We start from the raw sequence: 20,011 nt of genomic DNA on the forward strand, positions 1-20,011 counted from the left end.
AAGCTAAGTGAAACTGCAAGTAGGAAATTCTCAGCTATCACTGCTGAGAGCCTTCACTGAACAGGATTTACATGTGAATAAATATTATAAGAGGATCGTGATAACGGGAAAAGGCATTGATGGATAGTGCTGTATAAGTGATTGTCTAAAATCTCTATTTTCATTCTGTTTCCCGCTGGTTGAAGAAAAGCGAGGTCTCTGTCGTGGTAAAGAAACAATTGTGTTGGGGCAACTAAATCCTATGCTCGCTGACCTGTGAGGAGGCCCCATTGACCACAGTGGAAATTGCACATAAATCCGCTCCAATTCCCAGTGGGAAGGAGTTGCGGTGGACTGCGTGGCCACCCATTCCCCACCGGGGGCGGGGGACTTTGTCCCCCGTTGCCTGGGGGATCCTGGCCACATCAGAGCCCAGCCTGCCAATCCGCTGGCTGGGGGTGTGTGGCTGGGGCCGTTTAAACTGAGGAGCGAGCCAAGAAACCAGAGGCCTTCCTTCTGGGTATTGTCGGCCAGAAGGTGTTAAAGAAGGACCGAACATTTTTTATGTATGCAACAACGGCAGCAAGGATACTCATTGCTAAGAATTGGAAGACTCAAGATCTACCCACACTGGAAGAATGGCAGATGCAGCTGATAGACTATATGCAACTGGCAGAGATGACCAGCAGAATCCGAGACCTGGGAGAAGAAAGGATGGAAGAAGATTGGAAGAAATTTAAAATTTATTTACAAAAATATTGTAACTTGATTGACTGTTAAGAAGGATGCTTGATCATAAATAATTGGCCACCACTAAACTAGATTGGAATTTGATGATAAGTGAGATTAAGGAAAAGATAAACTCTTTGGGAGAACTATTAGATTATATTTAAACGAGTGGATATAAGATTGCAAATAAGATGATAATTTGCTTGAAAAAACTTTTTAACAATGTAAGTGGGAGCAGGAGACGCGAGGAAGTCTAAACAAGTTATGAAATTTTGTTATGATATAAGCAATGTTGTTTGTTACTTATGCTTTTCTTTTACAAAAACCTTAATAAATATTTATATATATATAAAAAAATAAACTGAGGAGCGAGCCAGAGGACTTCCACTTTGGCTCGCTTCCTCAATCACCTGCCCTCCCTCCCTATTTTGCAGGTTAGGCACTGGCCTTGCTATGGACCTTGGTTGTCCAAGGGGCCTGGTAGGAATTTTTCCACTTGGCAAATTGGCACTGGCCACTTGGTTTCCGCCTACCTCGTAGCGAGTCACAACATTGTTAGGGTTGCGGTTAGGCATTGTTTGACCTTGTGTGGAGGAGGGGATGTGTGGCCATCACCTGCCCCTCCATGCTTAAGGGTATTCTATTAAAGGAATCTGGAGGTGTTGATCTAGTCTGAAGCCCAGCTGGGGGCCAGGGCCTTGACACGACCCCAATGGGAACACCAGGGAGAGCTTGAGTTGGTTCGCATCAACAGGGATCCCCCTACCGGTGGCTTACCCTTACCGGACTTCCTGCACAATGGGCAGGAGTCAGATATATTCAGGTCTGTGATGGGATAATAAGCTGCTTGTGCGTAAAAGCTTGATCCCTCTGGGGTTTGGCTGGTCACCCAAACCTAGGCACTAACGGAGCCCCCAAAGCATGACTCCGTCAGTCGCTGGTAGAATCTGACAGTGGGCGTCTACGGAACTTACTCCAACATAAAAGCTGTTTGACGGACATGCGCCTTCGTGACTCTCTGCGTGACAGTTTCCGGCGAAGGGTGGGAGTTCCTAACGGGGGTCTAGTTACCTCTTCACTATTCTCACTAGAAGTATCCCAGAGCCTCTCCCCCGATTCCCTTTCCGCTGGAACTCCTGCTCTCCCCCTACTGGTTCCTTCTTCTGCTGTAGAGTCTCTCCTATTCTCCTGGAGCCTCTCCACCACCTGTCCCTCCGATGGCAGTTCCCTGACAAGGTCCAATCAATGCCTAAGCCAATACCGCTCACATTCTGTAATTCAATAAAGTTGTGGCCAAAATTTGCCCAATAACATCAACCTAATATCCGTGTCCTGGTGTGAGTTATTTCCAACGAGGGGGTGGCTGCGGGGTCTCGACACGCAAACGACTTGACTTAGTCATTCAAGCGTTTCTCTCCCCTTTATGGTTGGCAATGTCTATCCTTCAATTTGTGCTCCAGACTTAATAGATTAAAACACATCCTCATTTTACGGTTATGTGAGCCTTCTTGGAGTATTTTTTGGAATGTGTTTGTTTCATTGGCATTGTACTCACTGAGACCGTTCCACGTTTCTGATGGGAACCCTTAAACAGAGGAGGGAGCCCTAGATTTGGGATTCAAGAATGGATTGGATGGGGCATTTATTCAAAATTGCGCCCCACCCAAATCAAAGGGGGTGGGGCAGGGAAAAAGGAAACCCCAGGAGGATCTTTCTTCTGAAGTGCATCTCTTTAATAAATGGTTTCATTTACATTCTAAAGGGTTTCCAGGGAGCCGTTTTATTGAGTGGATAAAATAACAGTATATAGTGATGGAAAATAATGCATCAAATTATCCAGCTGTTTGCTCATTTTCCTTCTCTCTCCCCCCACCCTCTTTCGAAAAGCCCCCCGAGCTTTGAGCTTATGTGCCTCAGTTGTTGACTTAGTCTGTGTCCCTTTCTAATTAGTTTTCTCCCAATAAAGTTGCTTTTAAGACAAAGACGTAGAATGCGTCCATAAAGAAAAACCCATAAACTAATCAAGCTGTTTCCTTTACAAACTACAAAGAGCTATTTGCATATTTATTTCTGGTTTAAAGTGTTGGCAAGGAGCGCCAATACCGCAGAGGAGGGAAATCATAAACGTTACCTAAATACCCACCCCCGCAATGCCTATAAAAGCGTGGAGTTTTGGACTAACCAAAAGATTGGCTGATTGACCTTTCGCAAGTGGCTTTATTCATATCTCTCTCCCTGTCGCTCTGACAGCTCCCATCTGCAACATGGCGCTAATCCACTCTGTCCTAATCTAAATGTCTGCCAGTCTGTCTATTCTAATCCTTTTTAACCTGGATTAATCAATCAGTTTTGCTGGGGCTATTTGTTCCACGTGGCATTTTCCTCGTTCTGTCCAAGTAATGATTAGGGACGCTTAGGTTCTTTGCACATGTTTTGGACAGTCCTCTAAAGCCAAAGAATATAAAGGCGTGCCCTTTAGCAGCAGTACAGTGGTACCTTGAGTTACATACGCTTCAGGTTACATACGCTTCAGGTTACAGACTCCGCTAACCCAGAAATAGTGCTTCAGGTTAAGAATTTTGCTTCAGGATAAGAACAGAAATCGTGCTCCGGCGGCGCAGCAGCAGGAGGAGGCCCCATTAGCTAAAGTGGTGCTTCAGGTTAAGAACAGTTTCAGGTTAAGAACAGACTCCGGAACGAATTAAGTACTTAACCCGAGGTACCACTGTACATAAGTTAAAGGGTAAAGGAACCCCTGACCATTAGGTCCAGTCGTGACCGACTCTGGGGTTGCGGCGCTCATCTTGCTTTACTGGCTGAGGGAGCCGGCGTACAGCTTCCGGGTCATGTGGCCAGCATGACTAAGCCGCTTCTGGCGAACCAGAGCGTCGTTTACCTTCCCGCCGGAGCGGTAGATATTTATCTACTTGCACTTTGATGTGCTTTCGAACTGCTAGGTTGGCAGGAGCAGGGACCGAACAACGGGAACTCACCCCGTCGCCAACCTTCTGATTGGCAAGTCCTAGGCTCTGTGGTTTAACCCACAGCATCACCCACATCCCTCCACTCTCTGTGTGTGTGTGTGTGTATATATATATATATATATATAATTAAAAATACAGTAAAATGGCTACATACAAATTCAATAAAACAGAACACAAAACACAAAGCAATATGTAGCGTAACAACTGCTATCGTGCATACAGTGGTACCTTGGTTCTCAAACACCTTGGTACTCAAACACCTTGTTTCCCAAACGCCAAAAATCCGGAAGTGTTCCAGTTTTCAAACGTTTTTTGGAAGCCAAACGTCCAATTTGGCTGTCAGCTATTGTTTCTGGGGCGCCTGCAACAATCAGAAGCTGCGCCTTGGTTTTTGAACATTTCATTATTTTTTTATATTTTTTTATTGGTTTTTTCAACACAGATTTAAAGACAAAACAAGACACCATACATAAACAAACAAAACATATAAACATGTATAATTTCAAACCTCATTTTCATAAACCTTACTTCCCAGACTTCCCCTTACCTCACCTTTTCTGCATCCCTATTTTGGGATTTTTTCAACAACTCCTTACACCAATTATCTAATTACTTATTTTCTTTTTTAGCTTCTTCTCATACTTAATCAATTGTAGCTATAATTCAATATTTTCTTTTCCCTTGACATTTTAGCACTCTTCAATTTTTACAACAGTTCTTAAGATATACTTTAAATTTCTTCCAATCTTCTTCCACCGTCTCTTTTTCTTGGTCACGGATTCTGCCGGTCATCTCCGCAAGTCCCATATAGTCAATCACCTTCGTCTGCCATTCTTCCAATGTGGGTAGTTCTTGTGTCTTCCAATACTTTGCTAAGAGAATCCTTGCTGCTGTAGTGGCATACATAAAAAACGTCCTGTCCTTCTTAGGCACCAGTTGGCCGACTATGCCCAGGAGAAATGCCTCTGGTTTCTTATGAAAAGTACATTTAAGCACCTTCTTAATTTCGTTATAAATCATTTCCCAGAAGGCCTTAATCCTCGGGCAAGTCCACCAAAGGTGGTAGAAGGTACCTTCAGTCTCATTACATTTCCAACATTTATTATTGGGCAGATGATAATTTTTTGCAAGCTTGACTGGGGTCATGTACCACCTGTAAATCATTTTCATAATATTTTCTCTTAAGGCATTACATGCCGTAAATTTTATACCGGTGGTCCATAACTGTTCCCAGTCAGCAAACATAATATCATGACCAATGTCTTGTGCCCACTTAATCATAGCTGGTTTAACTGTCTCATCTAGTGTATTCCATTTCAACAGCAGGTTATACATTCTTGACAAATTCTTAGTATTGGGTTCTAACAGTTCTGTTTCTAATTTTGATCTCTCCACCTGGAAGCCAATTTTCCTGTCTTGTTTGAACACTTCCATTATTTGATAGTAATGAAGCCAATCTCGTACCTTGGACTTCATTTTCTCAAAATTCTGTAATTTGATTTTTCCACTCTCTTGCTCCAATATTTCACAATATTTTGGCCATTTCGATTCCATATTAAGTTTTTTCACCTCCTTAGCTTCCATTGGTGACAACCACCTAGGGGTTTTATTTTCCAACAAATCTTTATATCGAATCCAAACATTATATAGTGCTTTCCTGACAATATGGTTTTTAAATCCTTTATGAGTTTTTACCTTGTCATACCATATATATGCATGCCAACCGAATCTGTTATCAAACCCTTCCAAATTGGTTTTTGAACATTTCAGAAGTCAAATGGACTTCCGGAACGGATTAAGTTTGGTGCTTTTGTTTTTCCGTTTTATTTTGCATTTTTGTTGTTTTTTTGGTTAATTTGTTTTTGTGACTGTGTGGAACCTAGTTCAGCTACTGGTTGATTGTGTGACTGTGGAAATGGATAAGAGCCCCCCATCCAACTATCATCAGTGCAGGTAAGGGGAAAAATAATGTTAATTTTTATCATCTACAATACTGTCTTATTTATTTTATAGTACAGTACATTGATTATTGTTCATTTTATGGATCAACGGTCTCGTTAGATAGTAAAATTCATGTTAAATTGCTGTTTTAGGGGTTGTTTTTAAAAGTCTGGAATGGATTAATCCGTTTAGCAATGCTTTCTTTGGGAAAGTGCACCTGGATTTTGGAACAGACTTCCGGAACAGATTAAGTTTGAGAACCAAGGTACCACTGTATTTGAAAACCGCACAGCAAAGGCGCTCAGATATTCATTTGAGTTAAACTGCAGTACTAAACAAAAGAAGCTTCAGAGATCTTTTTTTTAAAAAAAATTAAGCCTTTTTTTGAAACGCGTGAAGTTTGAAGAAATGCATGCTGTTATATTTTAATGAGGTATTTGCACTAGTAATGTCAAGGCAGGACACTGCCATTAGGCTAGAGGGTGCAGGGTGCCTGAGGCTACAGCAATAGTGAGGTACCATTCTAGCACAGCCAGCTGTCAATTATTTAGTTTATTATTACATTCTCTACCTTGGGTGGGAGACACCATGTGGCTTTTCTGCCTTAGGCACCAACATTTCTTGGTCTGATTGTGAAGTTGTTGTTGATGATTCTTTTTTTTTTTTAAAGAAAAGACTGACAGCCAGTTATATTTTCCTCCCTGGAGCATGGGAGAAAAGGGGAAGTCAAGGCAGCCTGAGTTGCTAAATATGTACTTACTCCTAAAAGTGGGTTCAACCCACGACTGGGTGCGTGTGTGCTCTGAACTCTCTCTAAAGCAGCAGCAACAACAGCTTTTTTACATCTCTCTTCACTCTGTGAGTCCTCAAGATCAAATCCTTCCGCAAAGCGTAGATGCTGTTACGAGTGGTTCTGAACCTACTCAGCGCAACGATGCCAGCTCCCAGGGCTGAAATTTCACGATGAGAAAAACTCTGTAGACTTCAGGGGCTTTTAAAATACATATATTACTCACACAGCAGTCCAGTGATAGAGAAATAGTCACCCACCTCCTGCCCTAGGCAATCGTAAGGCATATTTAAACTGCATTGGCCATCGTTACTTTGAGTCATAGATGGATGCATGTTATATAGATGGATGGTATATAGATAGATAGATAGATAGATAGATAGATAGATAGAATTTTTAATATATCAGTTCCAACAATATTTTAACACAACTTATTATCTTATACAATATTTTAGACTTCCATCAACAACCTCTGAAGATTTTCCGTTCTTTATCACTTGTTCTGCATTTCTTAATTTCTCTGTTACTTTTATTTGCCCTTAACTAATAATACTTTTCAAAGTCTTCCCTGCAATATTTCACAAAATCCTCCCTACAGAACTTCTTGCAGTCCCAGTAATCTGTTTATTACAATTGCTTTCAAATAGTTCAAATATTTACTCCAGTCCTCTAAGAATCTCGGATCCTGCAGGTTTCGAATCCTTCCTGTTAATTTATCTAATTCTGCATAGTCCATTAATTTCATTTGCCATTCTTCTTTCGTCGGTAATTCTTTCTTGCTTCCATTTTTGTGCTGCGTTTGTTTGTTTAATTAGGTCATTAGGTCAGCACTGTTCTCCCTAGTTGCTATCTTTCAAAACTGCATGATCCAGGGTTCTAAATCATGGGCTTCTAAATCATGACACAGCCTGTAAGTACAGAGCAGGCTCTCAAAATATGGGTGGTTCGGGAGGTACAGGCCCTCACAGGATTGTGTCATCAGGCATGCCTTGATCTCTTCCTTCACAGGATGATGGTGGCATAGAGGACAACACTTGAAGGCAGCTAATAAGAAGCAGAGAAACATAGAATTATATAGTTGGAAGGGACCCCAAGGATCATCTAGTCCAACCCCCCGAAATGGAGGAAAATGCAGTTGTGCCGTATACAGGGATCGAACCTGCGACCTTGACATTATTAGTACCACACTCAAATCAGCTGAGCTAAAGAAAGGGCTATCCTGGTCAGGGCCGGATTTAGGTTTGATGAAGCCATAAATGGTGCCCTTTACTGTATATGTCCAGCTGTCCTTTGTCAGCAACAAATTGTCACTGTTTTCTGTGTTGAATATATGCTATATAGTAATTTATGGACCTAATAGGTATCTAAAGCCATCTGCACATGCAGAATGTAGGCACCCTATATATAGAAATGAGCAAACCAGTGATATTTTAGGGAGAAGGCTAGCAGGCAGGGCCCATTACTTACACCATAGGAGCCTACACAACACAAAACCCTGTTGCTGTATGTAGGTTTTATTTTATTTGTTTTTTATCTTATATTTTGGAAATGTACATCCAGTTTTTCCCCTTTAAATTTTTTAAATTAATATAAGCTTGTTTAGCTTATACTGTACCTAAATGAGTCATAACAAAAAAAATTCCTTCCAGTAGCACCTTAAAGACCAACTAAGTCAGTTCTTGGTATGAGCTTTCGTGTGAATCACCCATTCCCACCAGCCTTCTGAGTAATACCCCTCCCCACCTTCTCACTATATAGAAGGGTCTGGAAACTTCTGTTTCAGTGTATCTGAAGAAGTGTGCATGCACACGAAAGCTCATACCAAGAACTGACTTAGTTGGTCTTTAAGGTGCTACTGGAAGGAATTTTTTTTGTTTTGACTATGGCAGACCAACACGGCTACCTATCTGTAACTAAATGAGTCATAACACTGGTTGGTCTCTGTGAGAACAGAATGCCAGTCAAATGTACCATTAGCTTCATCCAGCAAGTTCTTCTTAGTTTCTTTCTGTCTTAAGACCCATGTAATTGTCAGTTTTGAGTAATCATATGCAGGCCAGTATTTGTCAGTCTTACGAGATTTCATTTTTATTGGCATTGTAACTTTTCGTTAGCTTCCCTGGGAATCTGTAGAAAGGTGGAGTTAAAAGTAATAAACTTCCTTAAAAAAATAAGTAAAGGTTTGAGCAAGCCCTGGGGCCTCATTTGGCAGTGGGGCTTGTCTGTCTTGTACATTCATCTTTGTAGATTAATATTAACTTAGTTTAAGATTCCCACTGCACCCCCAGCTAGGTAACTGGTTTTGCACAATGTCTTTAGCCTTACATCTTGCACTCACACCTAGACTGTACATTTCAGGCTGCTGCTGATGGAGGACTGACTGCTACAACACATTTCATTGCTTGTTCAAATACATCCTGCTTCATGCTGTGACTTCTCCTCCTCCCAAGCCCTGTATGGCGTGTAAATAAGCGTCTTCCTTTATGCTAACTCCTGGATGCAATCTCCATGTGGGTTGTACGTGCTAGAGCACTTGAGCACCCTCCACAATCCGCCTCAGTGTTGTTCTGCCAACTCATAATTTAAGTGCCGGCATATATTTTAGAATCCTGCCCTCAAAGCTCACTGCTCTGTTTCTATTTTCCTGCTATGCTTCTTGTGAGATCCGTAAGACACTTGCATATATGAGCTTAGTTAAAAAGTGCGAAACTTATCTCAAGGCTCTGGACAAAATAGTGGTGCAATCCAGATAACATCGTGTTGCAACAGGAAGGTCACATTCATATGGACAGCAGATACTTGGCTATCCTAAACTTGCAACCCAAGGATTGTGGAGTACGTAGGTAAAGTGGAGCTGGGGAAATCCTTTGTTGCAAAGAATGCCTACCCGTATTTTTCGCTCTATAGGACGCACCAGACGATAAGACGCACCTAGTTTTGGGGGGGAGGAAACAAGGGGGGGAAATTCTGAATCCCAGAAGCCAGAACAGCAAGAGGGATCTGGGATAGCCTCTTGCTGTTCGGGCTTCTGGGATAGCCGCTGAAGACTCTCCCGGCAGCGGGATGAAGGCTCCCCCTGCCCGGAAGAGGCTGCGCTCTGTACCTTCCCCCATCTCCCGCAAGAACCGCGCGCTCTTTAAAGGGAGCGCGGCTCTTGGGGGCTTTTCTGGGAGGTGGGGGAAGGGACAGAGTCGCGCGATCTGTCCCTTCCCCCCATTTCCCACAAAAGCCGCGCAAAGCCTCAGCAGGACAGCGGGGAGCCTTCATCTCGCTGCCCTATGGCATCTCTAGCTGGTCTTCCTCCCCGTGCCCTGCGGAGGCTTCTGGGACAGCCCGCAAAGCCTCCGGAGGGTTTGCGCAGCTAAGCCTGAAGCTAGAACAGCGAGCTGGAGCACTGCACAGCACTCCCTCCCCCTGTTCTGGCTTCTGGCTTAGCCGCGCAGCCTGCATTTGCTCCATAAGACGCACACACATTTCCCCTTACTTTTTAGGAGGGAAAAAGTGCGTCTTATAGAGCGAAAAATACGGTAATTGATCCTCTCATCACCCCCCCCCCAATCTCCCTACAGTGAAAGGATGGTGGAAACTTGTTTTCCATCATTCAATCTTCATCCTATCTTTTTACCCTGGAAGGCCTGACAAAGAGCGTAGCTGGAGTATTGATGGCATGCTATCACAATACAATTCCCGCCCCCGCCCCCACTCTTCAGTGATTGTACTTGGCTAGAAAGATGCAATAGAGAAAAGTGGCCTTGACACCAATCTCCATCAATTGTCATCTCTGACGTCATGACACAGACCTGGAGATGCTCTACAATGAGGGCTACAGGGCAAAAGCACTAGTAGTGAAACTTAAAATAGAACTAGGATCTATTCAATCCTTGCTTTTTTCTATTCGGGAAGAAGATGGCTTTCTGGATTTAATGCAAACCTACAGTGCTTTATTTTATATTGCTGTTTTGTGACATGCTTATTGGGGTGTTCTCCTTATAGCATCGTGCAAGAAACCAGAACAACTGCTGAAATAAGCTTTAAGGGTCCAATTTCTAGTAGCAATGATTAGCCTTGAACACAATGGGCAAAATAAATGGTTCCAATGCCCTGCAGCTCCAGGGCCAGAGTTATTTCTAGGTTCTCATCGGCAAATTTCTCATCGGTTTACCTATTACATGTGCCTGATCATACACATGTGATAGGTAAGGAAGTAAAATACAGTGGTGCCTCGGGTTACATACACTTCATGTTATATACGCTACAGACTCCGCTAATCCAGAAATAGTACCTCGGGTTAAGAACTTTGCTTCAGGATAAGAACAGAAATCGTGCTCCGGCAGCGCAGTGGTAGCAGGAGGCCCCATTAGTTAAAGTGGTACTTCAGGTTAAGAACAGTTTCAGGTTAAGAAGGGACCTCCGGAACGAATTAAGTACTGGAAGACCGGACAAAAGCTAGAACGTTGGCAGTGGCAAAGTTTTTATCGGTGGTTGCAAGAACAAATGAGCCCTATATTCTAAACAAAATGCTTGATTAACCTGGAGGTAGGCTGTATGAACTGTGTATTGATTTGTAATGTTTTGTTGGGTCTCTGGACCGTAATAAAGATTGTTTGTTAAGTACTTAACCTGAGGTACCACTGTACATATGCGAGATTGGTTACACTACGCTCAGATTAAAGAAGTTTTCAAACTTGATAAAAAGTTAGGATTCCAGGTGGAAAAATCGAAGTTAGAAACGGAATTGTTAGAGCCTAAGACTAAGGTACTTTCAAGAATGTATAACTTGCTGTTAAAATGGAACACACAAGATGAAACGGTTAAATCGGCTATGATAAAGTGGGCACAGGACATTGGTTATAACATTATGTTTGAGGACTGGGAAAGGTTGTGGACTACTGGGCTGAATTTCACTGCATGTAATGCTTTGAAAGAAAATGTAATGAAAATGATATATAGATGGTACATGACCCCAGTCAAACTCGCAAAAATATACCACTTGTCTGATAACAAATGTTGGAAATGTAAGGGAAACGAAGGAACGTTCTTTCACCTTTGGTGGACTTGTCCTAGAGTGAAGGCTTTCTGGGAGATGATATATAATGAGCTGAAAAAGGTATTTAAGTATACCTTTCCTAAGAAACCAGAGGCCTTCCTTTTGGGTATTGTCGGCCAAGGGGTGCTAAAGAAGGACCGAACATTTTTTATGTATGCAACAACAGCAGCAAGGATACTTGTAGCTAAGCACTGGAAAACCCAAGATTTACCCACACTGGAAGAATGGCAGATGCAACTGATAGACTACATGGAACTGGCCGAGATGACTGGCAGAATCCGAGATCTGGGAGAGAAGACGGTAGAAGAAGATTGGAAAAAATTCAAGATTTATTTGCAAAAATATTGTAAATTGTATGAATGTTAAGAAGGATGCTTGATTATAAACAATTGGGCACCATTAAAACAGACGAAGTGAATTATGAAGATAAGTTAAATTCAAGAAAAAACAAATTTTTTAGATAACTATTAGGCTAAGTTTAATTTGTTAAAGAGTGAAATAAATGTATCTAAAACTTGAGACATAACATTGGAAAAATAGACAGTTAGGATGGAGACAAGATGATAAATTGCTGGTCTAATTTTTATAATTTGGAACGCAGGAGCGGGAGATGTGAGGAAGTCCAAAGGAGATAAGAAAATATGTTATGATATGTAATATTTTTGTTTGCTTATTTATATTGTAATTAATTTTTTTTAAATAAATATTATTTTTTAAAAAAACAAGAATGCTCGTGTTCCTTTAATGATACTGCTGCAGAATTTGAATTTCTCATTGTTCTGTAGTAAGGGTGTTTTCAGATGGTGGAGCTATCTCACAAATGTGTCATCTGGATCTGCCTTTTCTGTGAATGCAGATTAAACCTAATGTTTTTCATAGCTATACCACTGATTCTCACCCATATCTCAGTCCTTTGTGACATGTTTCGGTGCTGTGTGTTCTAGACCTTCCCCCAGTCTCTACTATACCTAATTAGCTACTGGGCCCAATTCAAAGTGTTGGTTTTGACCCATAATGCCTTAAAAGGCTCAGGACCGCAATAACTGGCTTGGAAGCAGTACATGTGAAAAGGATCTAGGAGTCTTGGTTGACCACAAACTTGACATGAGCCAACAGTGTGACGTGGCAGCTAAAAAAGCCAATGCAATTCTGGGCTGCATCAATAGGAGTATAGCATCTAGATCAAGGGAAGTAATAGTGCCACTGTATTCTGCTCTGGTCAGACCTCACCTGGAGTACTGTGTCCAGTTCTGGGCACCACAGTTCAAGAAGGACACTGACAAACAGGAACGTGTCCAGAGGAGGGTAACCAAAATGGTCAAAGGCCTGGAAACGATGCCTTATGAGGAACAGCTAAGGGAGCTGGGCATGTTTAGCCTGGAGAAGAGGAGGTTAAGGGGTGATATGATAGCCATGTTCAAATATATAAAAGGATGTCACATAGAGGGAGAAAGGTTGTTTTCTGCTGCTCCAGAGAAGCGGACACGGAGCAATGGATCCAAACTACAAGAAAGAAGATTCCACCTAAACATTAGGAAGAACTTCCTGACAGTAAAAGCTGTTCGACAGTGGAATTTGCTGCCAAGGAGTGTGGTGGAGTCTCCTTCTTTGGAGGTCTTTAAGCAGAGGCTTGACAACCATATGTCAGGAGTGCTCTGATGGTGTTTCCTGCTTGGCAGGGGGTTGGACTCGATGGCCCTTGTCGTCTCTTCCAACTCTATGATTCTATGATTCTATGACCCCTGAGCATTAGGTCCAGTCGTGACCGACTCTGGGGTTGCGGCGCTCATCTCGTTTTATTGGCCGAGGGAGCCGGCGTACAGCTTCCGGGTCTTGTGGCTAGCATGACTAAGCCGCTTCTGGCGAACCAGAGCAGCGCACGGAAACGCCGTTTACCTTCCCGCCAGAGCGGTACCTATTTATCTACTTGCACTTTGATGTGCTTTCGAACTGCTAGGTTGGCAGGAGCAGGGACCGAACAACGGGAGCTCACCCTGTTGCGGGGATTCGAACCGCCGATCTTCTGATCGGCAAGTCCTAGGCTCTAGCTAATGGGGCCTCCTGCTGCTGCCGCGCCACCAGGGCACGATTTCTGTTCTTATCCTGAAGCAAAGTTCTTAACCCGAGGTAATATTTCTGGTTTAGAGGAGTCTGTAACCTGAAGCGTATGTAACCTGAAGTGTATGTAACCCGAGGTACCATTATACTTGTTTCTAGCATTATTTGAAATGCCCTGAGATCTTATGATGGTGAGATATATATATATAATAAAAAAACCTCTTCCTACTCTGAGCAGCTGCATAGGTATTTATAGACATTTAACCTTAAAAAAATCCTACATAAAGCATAATGATAATAATAATATTTAAAGTCAGCAAATGTTAGCTGTCCTTAGTTATGAAGTTTCACAACAGGCCCAATGGAGACTTATGTTTTGGGGGTGGGGGCAGAGGGAGGCAACATCCATTTCCATTTGTTTTTTAATACTAATACAGAGTTCTTTTGCAATACTGATTTATATTTTTAAGATACTGAAATTATCATACAGAGAACTTGCACAAGACCCATATAAAGTTCCAAAGTATGTACTCTGCATGTGTTGAGGCTTTGAATAAATGGCTCCTCTCACCTGAAATTGCACCGTGTGCATACAAATGACACACATGGCAAACTGTTCACCCCCCAAAATAAAATAAAAGTGCTAACAAGTTTCCACTGCAGATGCATAAAGGATTATGTTCACTTAATGGATTTTCCAGGGTAAGAGAAAATCCGGATTTAATGTAAAAAGTAGAGGCTCCCATTTTGATGACGACAGCCCCCTGCAGATGGTGCAAAAACGTGTGTGCAAGAGCAGCACCAATTCCATAATAAACCTCCATCTGGAAGCACCTTAATTCAGCTCAGAGGCTACGGTACAAAACCCCTGCAGGGTGCTGTTGGTCTATCACAAAATGCTTACCAATGCCATTTGCCTCCGATTCTCTCCTTCCCCTACCAAAACCGCTTGGCCTATTGCACTCACTTAAGTTTTCCTAAGCAACCGTTATGTCTGGACTTCTACCTACAACTCTGAAAACATATGTAATATAATATTATTGTACAACATATATAATATTATTGTAATAATTCCTATACGAGACAAATAATGTTTGCATCCCTGCCCCTGTCCGTGTAGTACCTTCGTAAGAAAAGGCCCAAGGGCTGGGTGCAAATTTCAGGCCCCTCTTTTCTTCTCAGTTGGCGTGTACTGCTTGTCAATGGCAATGTGTCACGGGGGGGGGGCGTGCCCATTATAAATCTTGGGTATATACTCATTCATAGCTGTCAACCGTCCCTTATTTGGCGGGAAACGCCCTTATCCCAGTGCCGTGTCCCGCTGCTGTCCCTTATTGATGATGTCCCAAGTTTCATGCTCGCCCAGCTTGGGAGGGAAGCAGCGGCTCAGGGTCCTTCGCTGCAAGAGACAGCGCACGCTGGCACCATCGTCCTGGCGCAAGGAGTTCCATCGGCCCTTCCCCGCCCGAGAGAGGGGGGAGGGAGACTCTCATCCACGCTGCCCGCGAGCCCGGAGGCGGCAGCGGTGGTGGCAGCTGAGGAGGCGGCCTGAGGGAGGAGGAAGAGGAGGGGATGGGGAGGGACGCAGAAGGGCGGTGCTTCAGCGGCTGCTGCCGAGCCGCAACCGCCTCATGCCAAATTGACAGCATCTGTCAATCCTACCAATGTATGCAACTCTTTACAACAGCAAAATCCCTTATTTTGGCTGCTGGTCCCTTATTTTCAAATCTGTAAGTTGACAGCTATGTACTCATTCCATCTTTGCCCCAGTTTGCTACTACAAAGCCTTTTCCCACTCCTATTGCTTATTAAACACCAATTATTGCCGTTAACATCCCCCTTATTTATTTTTATGCACCTGGTGTTTTGTGAGCATATCTGCAATGAATGCCAGACATGTTTAACTGGAATATTTTGGGACTATACATAGGTTTGTGTGGGGGCGTGTGCGTAGTAAGGAGGTACTGCGCGCTGCAGTTTCAACTACGCAAAACGTTTCGAAATTTCAATGGATTAAGAAATGAATGAAAGCAGATGGATAGAACAAAAGGTAAAATTAAAGCAGGCAGTTTTACAGACACTAACATTACTGAGCTCTAGGACTATGATTAGCTCATTACTGTGAGCAGTAGGGAGTGGGAAAAAGCTGTCATAACTACTCTTCTCTTGATAAGGAACTTACATCTTTCTTTCTTTCTTTCTTTCCTTTCTTTCTAAATCATGGAACTGTGGACTAATAAAAATAATATCTCCTCTCAGTCTGCTTTCTTCAGGCTAAACATACCCAGGTCCTTCAACTGCTTCTCATAAGGCTTGGTTTCCAGAACCTTGATCATCTTGGTTGCCCTCCTCTGCACATGTTCCAGAAATACAAAAACTCTTGCAGGTGGGTGGGAACTCAAACACATCCCAATGAGGTGCTGAGTAGCCACAAAATGAGGACTCACTGTTGAGAAGATTGAAACAAAAGGGGTAATGAGAACCATCTCACTATTTGGATAGGTCTTTTTTTTAAACTCACACTGAGAAGCTCTTCCTCAGTCCTGTTGCTGTGCTGCTGGCTAAGTGTGTTATCCAAACCCCGGCTTGTGAATTGTTTCTGCCAGACAAACCGTGAGCCCTAAACCCAAGAACAAACCTTGGGTACAACCACGAGCCCAGGTTCGGATGACATGCTAAGCCCAAACCATGTGTGCTTTGTTTGTATGTGCTATATTTTGCTTTTAAAAAAGAATTATGGGTTGTTTTTGAAAATGAAAATCTATATATGGATAGTTTATTTTCTATTAGTTTGCACTAGAATTCCACATCCCTATAAGTTGCTCAAATTGTTAGGCAATTGGGCATCTTTTATTTTTTTATACCCCACATTGATCAACAAAATTATTATTTTCTTGTGAACCACCCTGAGATCTTTAGAGCAGGCATGTCCAACCTGTCGATTGCGATCTACCAGTCGATTGCGGGGTGTCCCTGGTTGATTAAAAGAAAAGCAAGAAGCAAAAAAAAGCTCAACTACTTTGGGTTTTCCTCCCCAGTGGCGGAGGAACCCATACTGGCACCCGGGGCGGCACAGTCTGAACGGAATGCCAGACATGCGCAGTCTGTATGGGCTGTCCCTTGCACGTGGCGGCCATACAGGCTGCCGCTTGCACAGCGACTGTACAGACTGCCGCGCAAGTGGCAGCCTGTATGGATGCATGTATGGACGCCACGTGAGTGGTGCCCATACAGACTGCGGGCACCCTCGGCCACTCTACAGCTGGGGGGAGGCAGGGGCCATCCTGTCACCCCTCAAAGAGTGCCACCCGGGGTGGCCCGCCCCCTCCGCTCCCCCTTCCTACGCCACTGTTCCTCCCCAAAACTTTGGTCAATCCAATGGGTAGACCACTGCCAGTTTTTTTTATAGTGGGAGTAGATCACAGTCTCTTGGGAGTTGGACATGCCTGCTTTAGAGGAAGGGCAGTATACAGTGGTGTCCCGCAAGACGAATGCCTCGCAAGACGGAAAACCCGCAAGACGAAAGGGTTTTCCGTTTGCGAGTTGCTTCGCAAGACGAATTTCCCTATGGGCTTGCTTCGCAAGAAGAAAGCCCATAGGGAAATCTCCGGGGACCTCTTTTAAATGCTGGCGGTGGGGAGCAAAGCCTTTCCCCCCCCCCTCCGGCCTTCAGAAGAGGTCCAGGAAGGCCGGCGGGGGCCGAAAGGCTTTGCTCCCCACCGCCAGCATTTTAAAAGCGGTCCGGGATAGCAGGGAAGCGCTTCCCGCTATCCCGGACGGCTTTTGAAGGCAGATGGGGGGGAGCAAAAACTTTTGCCCCCCGCCGGCCTTCAGAAGAGGTCCTGGACCTCTTCTGAAGGCCGGCGGGGGGCAAAAGTCTTTGCTCCCCCCCTGCCTGCCTTCCCGGGAGAGCGGAGAAAGGTCCTGGACCTCTTCTGAAGGCTGGCGGGGGGCAAAAGTCTTTGCTCCCCCCCGCCGACCTTCCCGGGGGCTTTAAAAAAACCCCGGGACAGCGGAGAAGTCCTCTGCTGTCCCGGGGTTTTTTAAAATGCTGGGGGTGGGAGGAAAAGCCCTTGTTCCCCCCCCCCCAGCCTTCAGAAGAGGTCGGGGGACAGACTGTCCCCGAACCTGGTCTGAAGGCAGTTTCCATAGGAACGCATTGATTGATTTTCAATGCATTCCTATGGGAAACCGTGCTTCGCAAGACGAAAAAACTTGCGGAACGAATTAATTTCGTCTTGCGAGGCACCACTGTATAATAATAATAATAATAATAATAATAATGGCTTAGCTCACAGCAGTGCAGCAGGAGTGCCGTGTCCACAGTAAATGTTTGGCTTACCATTACTTGTGAACCGGGTTTATGCGGCTTCAACATTAAACCACCCTGCCCCATTTTGATTAACATCCAGTATGATGAAGAGTTCTGGAGCTTGCTCCCTATTTGGGGACATTTTGGCTGGCCCTCTAAAGGTAATGTGGATTTTGAAACACACACACACAGAGCTTTTTTTTCTTTAAAAACATTTAGGGGTACTCTCATTTTCCTACTCATATTGAAATACTGCTCCTCAATGAGGCAGTTAAATTCACAAAATGTTTAGGGGTATGTGTACCCGTTTCCCCCCAGAAAAAAGCACTGTGTGTGTATATATATATATATATATATATATATTGTTAATCCACGCCACCCCCCGCAGTTATTAAATGCACACGAGTCCAAGCTGGGAAACCCTATTTTTCTTTTAATTTAGGGGGGGGGGAATTGGTCGTCGTCCCTGCCCTCCTCTAATACAGTATAGAAGAGAAAACTCAGCCTTTTCAGCAATGAGGAATTTAAAAAATGTCCACTAGAATCAAATATAAAAGCAGTGCTATGCGAACCACAAGAAAGAGATTCCTTGTCGCTTGCCTTGAATGTTAACCTCCTACCCTTTTCCCGCCTCATGGGCTTGATTTGTCCTGCATGAATGGAATAGGAACTACAGAAGGTGGGAATTGGCCTGAGGTGAGACGGCTATCACAAGAACACCGCCTACCTAATTGGGCCGCGTGGGCACTTAATAGAGGGGAGCGGGGCGGGGCCGGGAGGAAAGAAGCCCTTGCCCTTGAGAAAGACGGCGCCGCGAGCGTCCCGCTCCGGGCTGATAGGCCAAACGCGCGGCGCGTCAGGGAGCGCGCGCGGTGTCGTCACGCTCAGCTTCGCGGTGCCAGTACGGCGCAGCCAATTGGGATCGGGAGAGGCGTCAGGCTGGCGCGATTCAAACTGGGAGGCGGTTGCCAACGGCCGTGCGAAGCCGTTGGGTGACTGGAGAGCGCCTGTCTCTGCGGGCTGAGGGAACAACGGTTCCGCGACGGCAGAAGGGCATTTCCTCTCACGCCGACGCCGGTAGGTAACGGGGGTGGGTGGGTGGGTCGGTGGGGGTCTCTCTGGTCCCAGGCCGTCGGGGCTCTTAGAGGACGCTTGGCGTGGAGCAAACATCTGACAGAAAAGGAGTGAAGTGGTTGGAAAGAGCAGGGCGGGCGTCCTGTAAATAATTGAAATAGCATTATTATTATTATTATTATTATTATTATTATTATCAATTAATAATAATAATACTGCGTAGTTACGAAGATAACTAGCTATTGTGGGGCGAGAATGTGGAAGTTTCCAAATTTCTCCCTTCAAGTGTACTTGTGTCATATATTTTACTTACTCATTTATTTTATTTATTCTGCCCCCCACTCCATGAAACCTTCCCGCCGCAGAAAGTATTGCCAAAGGCTTGTTTTTGAAAAAAAATATATATATTCACTTCTGAGGAACGGTGATGGGAGGCGAGGCTTGATGAAGGTTTCTAGCTTGGTGATTTTTAAAGCTCCTGAAAGCTTGCGCATCTTGATCTAAATCCCTAAAATTTATTTTATATAGTTAAGTTCTTACCTTTCTCTTCTGTACATTTTATTTTATTGGCTGGTGGCTGATGCAAATAACGTTTATTTTGATTCTTGGAAACACGAACACCCCTGTGTTATCCATCTTGAGTTCCATGATGAAACGAAGGAAAGAAATGTACGAAATAAACATTAATAAGATATTATGGGAGGAATCTGCAGGCGTTGGGAACAGATCGGGAGAAAGGGCAGAATCCATATAGGAAACAGAACACCTTCAGTACCTTCAGAGTGTGGCAATGGATGAGCAAAGATCATAGGCAGGTATGTTTTAGGACCTGAAAGCAGAAAGCAGGCCACCCATAGGTTTTTGAATGTCTTATGTAGATTTTTTTAATTTTGTTGTCCTGTATGGGACAATGACAATAAAGATTATCTTATCAAAGGTATAGATAGACAAGTGAGTATTTGCTGGATACAAGAGTAAACAGGAGGTCAGTGTAAGGAGAGGCATCATGTGAATCTTGAGTAATGAGAGAAGTGGATTTGGCTCCAGAGTGAGAATGGGCATTCAAAGAGGAGATTGTTATAGCCACAGCTGGAAGT

The 20,011-nt window shown here is 43.8% G+C and overlaps 1 protein-coding gene and 1 long non-coding RNA gene across 5 annotated transcripts in view; one reads left to right on the forward strand and one right to left on the reverse strand.

Annotated features, from left to right (window-relative positions):
• RACGAP1 (Rac GTPase activating protein 1) overlaps positions 1–20,011 on the forward strand; it is a 74,406-nt gene that overhangs the window by 15,100 nt on the left and 39,295 nt on the right. Inside the window, exon 1 of one of the 3 annotated variants that reach the window (XM_083728884.1) lies at positions 18,741–18,917. The exons of the other annotated variants lie outside the window; for them this stretch is intronic. The gene's annotated coding sequence lies outside the window, so the exon portion shown is untranslated. Of the gene's footprint in view, positions 1–18,740; positions 18,918–20,011 lie in introns of those variants that run through there. 3 annotated transcript variants of the gene reach the window in all.
• On the reverse strand, positions 7,079–18,555 carry LOC310840001. Of its 2 annotated transcripts, XR_014561743.1 has the most exons (3): positions 18,461–18,555; positions 15,813–15,974; positions 7,079–7,467 (listed from the first exon to the last, which is right to left on the reverse strand). It is a non-coding gene; the product is annotated as an uncharacterized lncRNA (long non-coding RNA). The 2 variants fall into 2 exon arrangements; XR_014561744.1 differs by lacking the exon at positions 7,079–7,467 and having other exon boundaries at positions 15,564–15,974.

The sequence above is a fragment of the Podarcis gaigeae genome (genome assembly GCF_964106915.1).
Source record: "Podarcis gaigeae genome assembly, chromosome: 2".
In the NCBI taxonomy this organism is placed as follows: domain Eukaryota; kingdom Metazoa; phylum Chordata; class Lepidosauria; order Squamata; family Lacertidae; genus Podarcis; species Podarcis gaigeae.